Genomic DNA, 10,716 nt, shown 5'->3' with positions numbered 1-10,716 from the left:
GCTTGCTGAAGCCGTATCAGTAAGCAGCACCGTCTGCAGCTTGTTTTATCATATTTCCCATCTTTGAGTCATCATGACTGTCGAGTATTAGCCCAGACTCTGTAAAGAAAGAAAGAAAAGGGAGGAAAAAAACAAAGGAAACTGACAGTGGCTCGAAAAGGAGATACGTGTGGGGTTTCAAGCCTTGAAACTTGAACTCAGGATAGGGTACTCTGCAGAGGGGGCTCAACGAGTCAAGATAGTTCATTGAAGTACACCTCTGGGTATGTCTATCTTAATATAAAGAAGGACGAGGGGAGACATGATAGTAGTGTTCCAATATCTCAGGGGCTGCCACAAAGAAGAGGGAGTCAAGCTATTCTCCAAAGCACCTGAGGGCAGGAGAAGAAGCAATGGGTGGAAACTAATGAAGGAGAGAAGCAACTTAGAACTAAGGAGAAATTTCCTGACTGTTAGAACAATTAATCAGTGGAACAACTTGCCTCCAGAAGTTATGAATGCTCCAACACTGGAAGTTTTTAAGAAGAGGTTGGATAACCATTTGTCTCAAGTGGTGTAAGGTATCCTGTCTAAGCAGGGGGTTGGACTAGAAGACCTCCAAGGTCCCTTCCAACTCTGCTATTCTATTCTATTCTATTCTATTCTATTCTATTCTATTCTATTCTATTCTATTCTATTCTATTCTATTCTATTCTATTCTATTCTATATGCATCCATAATGGGCTGTGAGAATAACCTTGGGGGACAAGAGGAAAAGCCATAACCTATGCAAAAGTCTGATAGGAGATATCTCAGCCCGCAGAAGGAGTGTGTGTGTGTGTGTGTGTGTGTGTGTGTGTGTGTGTGTGTGTGTGTAAAAAGGAAGCATCTCAGAAAGGGGTCTAGGACAACTTGCTGCAGCCAACTTGCTCTCTAACCCAGACAAGAGTTACACTAATAGTGAAGAGATGGTGAAATGGAAGGATGCAAAAGAAGGGACAACATGAAACGGGAATGACAAAAATTAAAATATTTTTTGAATTATTTTAAATAATTAAATTGAGTTGTTGAATTGTCCCACTCCGTCAGAAAGGATCCTCCCTAGTTTTCAGGAGAGTAAAAGAGAGGGGAGGAGTGCTTTCAGAGTTGCAAAATTCATTTACTTGTGCTTTGCATTCCTTATTTGGGCTGCCTCAAAAGGGCTGACAACATCATTCGGAATCTGCAGGGAAAAGTGGGGTGGGACTTCCATTATATGGTCATACAGTTATCTTGACTTTCATGACACTTAACCACCAGCAAACATCCTGACTCAGAGTCCATGTGCCAATCTGGACCAGATGCAAGGTGCATTTAATCGGCATGGGTGGGTTTTGTGTGAGAAATGGCTAGAAATCAATGAAGGACCTTTCCTTTATTTACATGAACCAGATGGTTTTAACTGGAGCCTCGAAGTCTATTTTCAACGAAGCCAATGTCACCTCCAGGGCAGTGGTGGGCTTCAAATTTTTTTATTACCAATTCTGTGGGTGTGGCTTGGTGGGCGTGGCATGGCTTGGTGGGCGTGGCAGGGGAAAGATACTGTAAAATCTCCATTCCCACCCCACTCCAGGGGAAGGATACTGTAAAATCTCCATTCCCTCCCCAATCCAGGGGAAGGTTACTACAAAATTCCCATTTGTTCTATTCCAGGCGTTTAAGAGCCTTGGTGGCGCAGCAGAGTAAAGTGCTGTTAACTAGCACCAGCTGCCTGCAATTACTGCAAATTCAAACCTCACCAGGCTCAAGGTTGACTCAGCCTTCCATCCTTTCGAGGTAGGTAAAATGAGGACCCGGATTGTGGGGGCAATAAGCTGACTTTGTATAAAAAAAAGAACACCGCTTGGGGGGGGGGCAAAAGCCCTACTAAGCAGGTATATGCAAAAGTATGAAGGCTATTGCTTAACGCATGGTAAGCCGCCCTGAGTCTCTGGAGAAGGGCGGCATATAAATTGAACCAATAAATAAATAAATAAATAAATTTCCTCCCGTTCAGCTGGGACTTGGGAGGCAAAGAATAGATGGGGGCGGAGCCAGTCAGAAGTGGTATTTACCGGTTCTCCAAACTACTCAAAATTTCCACTACTGGTTCTCCAATCTCCTCAAAATTTCCGCTACTGGTTCTCCAGAACTGGTCAGAACCTGCTGAAACCCACCTCTGCTCCACGGAGAAGGCATGCTAGAGCAGGGGTCTCCAACCTTGGCAACTTTAAGCCTGGCGGACTTCAACACCCAGGCTTAAAGTTGCCAAGGTTGGAGAGCCTTGTGCTAGTGGACTGGGGCCATCAAGGAGAAACACCATCTTTGGAATTTAAGCCAACTGGCTTCCTGGAAATGGGACACTCCCAACCTTTTCTTCTCAGAGGGAGGGATACTTTGGACAGGTTGAATCCAGTTGGATCTGGCAATTGTGAGGATATCCAGGCACCAAGCCATTTTATCTTAAATTGTGCCCAGTAGACAATTGGCAACGAGTGCAGATCTTTCAGTGCAGGGATTATACCGTCTCTGAACCTTGCACTATTTAACCAGTTTAGAAGCTGCATATGCAGCTGTTGTAGATCAGCCTCTTCCAAATTGGTGCCTACCTCCTATCCCATCCCCAAGATCTCCTGCAAACATCAGGATATCATCTCTCAGAATTACCCAGGCGTTGTTGAAAATTCCTGGGGGGGGGGGGGAAATAGAGTCCAGGCCAGGGTTGGCATTCACTTACCTTCGCTACCGGTTCGCAAATGCAAGCACGCAGGGCCTTCCGCACATATGTAGAGCGTCAAAAATGGAACATGATGACATCATGGCGGGTGGGTGGAGTCTCCCACAGTAGCCGCTACCATATTCAGCCGGATAGAACCGGCTGAATACCACCAGACATCTGAAAAGCATAGGAGGTGGGGGAGGGAGGGAGGCTATGATAGACTTCTATAAACTTCAGCCAACATGACCCACAGAAGATTAAATGGGGTCCTTGGTGCTTTCTGAGCTTGTTGGTTTTCTTGCAGATGTTTCATTATAAAACTAGGTAACCTCATCATCAGTGCTGATGGGGTTACCTAGTTTGGTAATGAAAGGACTGCAAGAAAACCACCAGGCTCAGAAAGCATTGAGAACCCCCTCAGTTCAACCCTGAGCTACAAATATTTTCTTCCGTTAGTAGATATCAAGCCCACAAGTTATAGAAGCTGGTATTTTGGATTATCAGATCCTTTCCAAGAATCTAAGATATTATAAGTATTATATTAACATCAGTTCACAACAATGTCAAGTCACAGCTGCCAGTTCCTTAGTTGGCATTGACCTTCAAACACATTGAGTTTTTCCCAATAACCTAGGATGTCGTAATATATTGACGTAGTATGCATTACATACAGATCCAAGCAGTTTGGCCCTTTGCTATTGACTGATGGAAATTTTGTTAATGGGAAGATTTCCTAAGTGCCATCCAAGATGTTTTAATAATGGCACCCAGGGTACCAGTAATCCCTGGGATCACTACAACCAGTTTATGTCATAATCTTCCGATTTTCAGATCTTAATACTTTGTAAAAAGGTAAAGGTAAAGGTTCCCCTCGCACATATGTGCTAATCGTTCCCGATTCTAGGAGGTGGTGCTCATCTCCGTTTCAAAGCCGAAGAGCCTGCGCTGTCCGAAGACATCTCCGTGGTCATGTGGCCGGCATGACTAAAGGCCAAAGATGCACGGAACACTGTTACCTTCCCACCAAAGGTGGCCCCTATTTTTCTACTTGCATTTTTTACATGCTTTCAAACTGCTGGGTTGGCAGAAGCTGGGACAAGTAACGGGAACTCACCCCATTATGCAGCACTAGGGATTTGAACCGCTGAATTGCTGACCTTTCAATCAATAAGCTCAGCGTCTTAGCCACTGAGCCACCGGGTCCCTGTCTAATACTTTGTGATCTTCTCCAATTCTTATTTTATTGTGGTGGTGGTGAGGTGTCCTTTCTTTCCTACAATGGGGCATTTGTTCAGATCCCTTAAAAAAAGAAGTATGCAAAGTAGCTTAATTCTTCTGCTGGTGAAATTTCAAAAATTACGTCTGAAGACCGACCAAACCCTTTTCCTGAGAGAGTCATGCAATCTCACCACAAAGATGCCTCAGGCAGTGTTATTGCTGTTTACTGCGAGTAGGGAAATGTCAATGTGTGCAGTTTTTGTGTTTCTGTTTTGGGAGAGAAGTGAATTTCCCCTACAACTTCAAAAAAAAAGAAAATGGCCAGAAATTCCGTGAATCGTGACTTCACCAGCTGTGGGTTAGCACATCAGGGCTCCCGTCCCACCCATTGTCCCTTCCTTGGTGCCAGCGTCCTTCTCCCTTCTTGACTTTAATAAAAGCAGGGGTGGGTTGCTGGGGATTCACAGGGGTTCGGGAGAACCTCTAGCTGAGATTCTGTGCAGTTTGGAGAACCCCCAAATCCCACTCCTGGCTGGCCCCGCCCACCCCTCCCCTCCCCTCCCAGGAGTCCCCACACGGCCCGTTTTGGTTGTAGGTAAGTGCAGGGTGGACGGCAGAGGCTCAGGGAGGGCGAAAAATGGGCCTACTGGAAGTTCAGGAAGGCTGGAAACGGGCCCGTTTCTGGCCTCCAGAGGTCTTCTGGAACCTGGGGAGGCCGTTTCCACCCTCCCAGAGGCTCGAGGAAAGCCTCCGGAGCCCGGGGAGGGCAAAAATGGCCCCCCACCCGTGGTGCAGGAGGCTGACTAGGCCATGCCCACCATAGCCACACCCATCCAGCAACCAGGCAGAGAACCCCTTGCTAAAATTTTTGAAGCCCACCCCTGAATAAAAGTGAAAGGGGGGGAGGGAAGGACTTCTTTAGGCTCAAACACATCTCACATTCAGGTCCCACCTGTTGCATTTTGATGCTACAAACCACGTATGTGGCAGTCAAACTCACATAAATGAGATTCTGGGTGGAATAACCTGTTTTTTAAAAAAAAAAATCCAAACAACAACAACGGCAACAATTAATAGACAATTGGGAACTCTCAACATCCCTTACAACTCATGATTCTATCATCTGGTCCAAGTGTTTAATGCCATTATAAAAACCAGCTAGCTGGGGATGTGTTTGTGTATTATGTGTAACTCCAGCCGGCTGGTTTTTAGATGTATTTATATAAGAGTTGAAGTCCACACATCCTAAAGTTACTCAGGTTGAGAAGCACTGCTCTAAATGTTTCAGAAGAAACCAATTACATATTTTCAATGTTTATTGTTTCAGCGGAGAGCTAAAATTATCTGCTGTTCTGTAAGGCTACCTTTCAGATCTGTTAAGTCCATGTGATGATGGTTTAAGACAAACTCTAAGTAGTATACTATTATACAGCTCCTATATAAGGACTCTAGACAGACTTTATATATCCTGTCTTGAAGAAATTTCCAAATAGGGAATGTGATTTCTATTTAATGTACTACTCTCAGACAAGGAATCAAAAATAATCTCTTAAATCACCCAATTCTGGACTATCATTTGTATGATATGCCATGCCGTTATTTAAGATCTGAACTTCTTATCATGTTTTATTAGAGTTTATTTTAGTAACTTGTTCTTAATTCTCTTTAGACTCCATTGTATTTTTATAACTTATTATCCCTTGCACACATATACACACGGTATATATAGAAGGATGTAACACGTCTTTTATTCAATGTTTTATTTCTATCAGGGCTGTAATAAATAAATTTGAATTTGATTTGTTAAGTTTGTTGTTTATTCGTGTCAGAAGCATTGCAATTGAAATAAGGCATACTATATGGCATAACATTTAAAATATAAAATGCAAGATTAAAACATGGACAAACTAAACCAGGGGGTCAGCAACGTGCAGCTCTGGAGCCGCATGTGGCTCTTTCACCCTTCTGTTGCGGCTCCCTGTCACTCAAAATATGCATCACAACCGCCAATGTGCGACACCCGCCAGCACGTGATTTATTGAGCTTTTCAACCCCCAGTAGGCCAATCATGGATAAATCCAAGAAAAGAAACATTTCAGAAGAAAACAGAACGTTTAATTCAACTACTATTGTGGCTGCTCAAGAAGTGGTCAGGCATGGGAAGGGTTTTGTGGCTCCCGGTGTTTTCTTTTCTGTGGGAAACGGGCCCAAATGGCTCTTTGAGTGTTTAAGGTTGCTGACCTCTGAACTAAACAGATGCTGCCCAGAAACTAGCAACATTATCTGTTAAGTAAAGAACATCAAGACAGAAATAAGTGACTATTTCCCAGCTACTGTTTTTTTTTTAAGAGATTTTGTGCATCAAATCCAGCACTAGAGGCTTTAGAAAGTATATTCTGAATCTCTACACAACATTGTAGGGGTGAAAAAAGTGGACAGCTTTGTTTCTCACTAATCTGGACCAGGGGTGGGTTTTACTTACCTTTACTACCGGTTCACAACGGGGCCGCGTGCGCGCGCTCTTCTGCGCATGCGCAGAAGCGTTTTGATGACATCAAGGTCAGTGGGCGGAGCCTCCCACCGATTTTACTACCGGTTCTATAGAACCTGTGCGAACTGGGGGCAACCCACCACTGATCTGGACAAACAAGATATGTGGTGTCTCACACCAGAAGTATACAATGAAGAGGCTTTGAAAACACAGCTTCACCAGGCCTTCCATGGCCCATTGCCATTTGGGATGTACCCCTTCCATCATCCTGAGCCAGCTGCTATGATGGTGGTCACATGGGCACTTTAGTGCTGCATCTGGGCAGGGCCTCAAGCTGAAGAACATGACTGAAATGTTCACGCCCAAGTTTGCACATTGTTCAATCACTGGTTCTGTTCACACCCAGTTTATTGATTAAACCGTTCTATCTCAGTTAACATCCCATGAAGAGCTAAAAATGAAGCCATTCATGTTGCCTCCTGAGTTATTTCAGTGGAACAGGGAAATTTGTACTGTACAAATAGTTCAAGACTTACAACAGTTCATCCAAAGTTACAACGGCACTGAAAAAAAGCAACTTATGACTGTTTTTCACACTTACAACCATGGCGGCATTCCCATGCTCATGCGATCAAAATTCAGACGCTTGGCAACTGGCTCATATTTATGACGGTCGCAGTGTCCCGGGATCATGTTGATCCCCTTTTGCAACCTTCTGACAAGCATAGTCAATGGGGAAAACCCGATTCATTTAACAACCGTGTTACTAATTTAACAAGCACAGTGATTCACTTAACAACCGTGTTACTAACTTAACAAGCACAGTGATTCACTTAACAACTGGGGTAATCAAGGTCGTAAAATGGGACAAAATTCACTGGGCAAATGTTTCACTTAGCGACAGAAATTTCGGGCTCAATAGTGGTTGTAAGTCGAGGACTACCTGTGTTCTGCCAAAGGAGAGCAATACAGTTCTTGATTTCTGTACAGGATGTTTCTTTGCTGTACTGGAACGGTGGTGGGGTAAGAATAGAATGAAATAGAAATTTTTATGTATAATTTTTTTTTATTTTTTATACATAAAAGATACGTTCATCAAGAATCATAAGGTACAACACTTAATGATAGTCATAGGGTACAAATAAGCAATCAGGAAACAATATAAATTGTAAGGATACAAGCAACGAAGTTACAGTCATACAGTCATAAGTGGGAGGAGATGGGTGATGGGAACGACAAGAAGATGAGAAGATTAATACTAGTGCAGACTTAGTAAATAGTTTGACAGTGTGGAGGGAATTATTTGTTTAGCAGAGTGATGGTGTTCGGGAAAAAACTGTCCTTGTGTCTAGTTGTTCTGGTGTGCAGTGCTCTATAGCATCGTTTTGAAGGTAGGAGTTGAAACAGTTTATGTCCAGGATGCGAGGGGTCTGTAGATATTTTCACAGCCCTCTTTTTGACTCGTGCAGTCTACAGGGCCTCAATGGAAGGAAGGTTGTTTGTTGTTTGGGTTTGCCAGTTGCCGAGAGGGGACCCAGGAGTGGCAGCTGGTTTTGTTGACAGCCTCTCTATTCAAGCAGATGTAAAAAGGGGGGATTGAATGGTGTAATAACAAGCCATTAAAAAAAAAGTGTTTTTTTTTTTCTTTTGCAGTGACAACAGATTCCTGACACTTCTGTTCTTTCTCAGGTGGCACCATGCTAATGAGTAACACACACAAAAAAAAAAAATAGGAACCTGTCAAACAGGTCTTGGTGACCTCTGGATGGAACACCTCCAGCTGGCCCTGAGTCACACTTACAGCTACCCATCCCAGGTCCAGGCTGAGCAACAAGGGAGATGAAGCCGGCCACCGCGACTCAGAGAAGATTTGGGCACAGGGGCTTCACTTCATCATGCCTTCTGCTCTCAGTGCAGGGCATCTGGGGGCTGCAGGTTGCAAAGAGTTTTGCTTTCAAGGTCTTCTACCGTTCCTTTCTTTGAGGTTAATGCTTTGGGACAGGGGTCTCCAACCTTGGCAACTTTAAGCCTGGTGGACCTCAACTCCCAGAATTCCCCAGCCAGCAAAGCTTCAGGCTTAAAAGTTACCAAGGTTGGAAACCAGTGGTGAAATCCAATTTTTTTTTACTACCGGTTCTGTGGGTGTGGCTTGGTGGGCGTGGCTTGGTGGGCATGGCAGGAGAAAGATACTGCAAAATCTCCATTCCCACCCCACTCCAGGGGAAGGATACTGCAAGATCCCCATTCTCTCCCCACTCCTGGGGGAAGGATACTACAAAATCCCCATTCCCTCCCCATTCCTGGGGGAAGGATGCTGCAAAATCTCCATTCCCTTCCCATTCCAGGGGAAGGATATTGAAAAATCTCCATTCCCACCCCACTCCAGGAGAAGGATACTGCAAAATACCCATTCCCTCCCCACTCCTGGGGGAAGGATATTGCAAAATCTCCATTCCCACCCCACTCTGGGGCCAGCCAGAGGTGGTATTTGCTGGTTCTCCGAACTACTCAAAATTTCCACTACCGGTTCTCCAGAACCTGTCAGAACCTGCTGGATTTCACCCCTGTTGGAGACCCCTGCTTTGGGATGAATTAATGTCCCCAAATTTGGCTTAGGGGTGTAACAAAAGTTGTCTTCTCTACAGGCTTTTTCTATGTATTTTTCCCTCTTTTTCTCTCTTATGTTTAGGGCCCTTGGGGAATTTCTTTCCTATTTCTCATGGTGGTGTTGTGGACTGATTTATACTTGGAGTTTCTGGTGGCAGCTGCTGCTGCTGGGGCATTGTGGTTGTCTCTCCATCGTTAACATCTCTCCGTTATTCTGCAGCCTCCTTGGCTGCTCATACTTTTTCCCTATGCAGGGCTGCTGGGAAAAATTCCTTTGGAATAATCTCCTTTGGGATTTAAGCTGGGGAAGCTGCAGACCATCGAACAGATGATCTTTACCATAATAATATTTTTTTTAAAAAAAACCTGGATATTCATACAGTGTAAATTCTCTCCACTTCCAACCACAATTGGGGCCAGAAATTCATTGCAACGGCCAAGGCAGTTGAGTCGTGCCTGATTTTATGATCTTTTTGCCACAGCTGTTAAGGGAATCACACAGTTATTAAACAAACCCAGCTTCTTCCCACATTGACTTTGTCTGTTGGAAGGTTGGAAATGACCCTGGCTGGGATGCGGCAACCATTATAAATGCAGGCCAGTTGCCAAGCACCTTCAATTCTGATCACGTGACCTTGGGGATGCAGAGAACCGGTCACTTTTTTTTCAGTGCCATTGTAACTTTGAACCGTCACTAAACGAATGGTTGTAGATCAGGGGTCAGCAACCTGCAGCTCTGGAGCCGCATGTGGCTCTTTCACCCCTCTGCTGCGGCTCCCTTTCACTCAAAATATGCGTCACAACCGCCAATGTGCGACACCCGCCGGCATGTGATTTATTGAGCTTTTCAACCCCCGGTTGGCCAACCATGGATACATCCAAGAAAAGAAAAGTTTCAGAAGAAAACAGAACATTTAATTCAACTACATATGCTAGTTTTGTGGCCGCTTAAGAAATAGTCAGGCACAGGAAGGGTTTTGTGGCTCCCGGTGTTTTCTTTTCTGTGGGAAACGGGTCCAAATGGCTCTTTTAGTGTTTAAAGTTGCAGACTCCTGTTGTAGATCAAGGACTACCCGGTTATAAATTTGCACCCCTTCTACTTCCAAGAGAGCAAGGGCTATTCCAAACTCAAAAATCCCTTCCCTGCCTAGGCATCTCCAGGGGAAGGAGATGTGTGTGTGTGTGTGTGTGTGTGTGTGTGTGAAATGATGAAAGTGGCATTGTGTTGTCAGTTGTGCAAGCCCCACCCCATTGCTACCTCCCTCATGACAATGTGTTGTGCGCAGTACAAAAAGCATGGAGCTTCCCTCCACCATTGTGCCCCACTGCTCTTAGAGATTTTGAGGAAAACATCAGCTCCTGCAGGTGCCTCTGTTACCCTGCCTGCCCAGGGTTCAAGAGGAAGCAACATCTGTCTGGGCTGATCCAAAGCTCCACCGTGCACAAGGTAACATATGAAATGCGGTTGCTGCCCATGAGACACTGGCTCAACCCATCCGGTCTTCGCCCTGTAATGGGCATCTCCACCCAGTGAAGACACATGAAATGTATGGGGTTTTTTTAAAAAAACAAAAACAAAAAAAACAAGAGTACTATTACTAATAACAATATATTTGAGCATAAAAACTGATCCACCCTCCTGTTACTAAGACATCTCAATAAGCTTGCCAGACAGACACAGTAG

Source organism: Pituophis catenifer, unplaced genomic scaffold, assembly GCF_029215685.1.
Source record: "Pituophis catenifer annectens isolate HBS135680 unplaced genomic scaffold, rPitCat1.0.hap2 SCAF_9, whole genome shotgun sequence".
NCBI classification, from domain to species: Eukaryota; Metazoa; Chordata; class Lepidosauria; order Squamata; family Colubridae; genus Pituophis; species Pituophis catenifer.
This window is presented reverse-complemented; position numbering follows the sequence as displayed.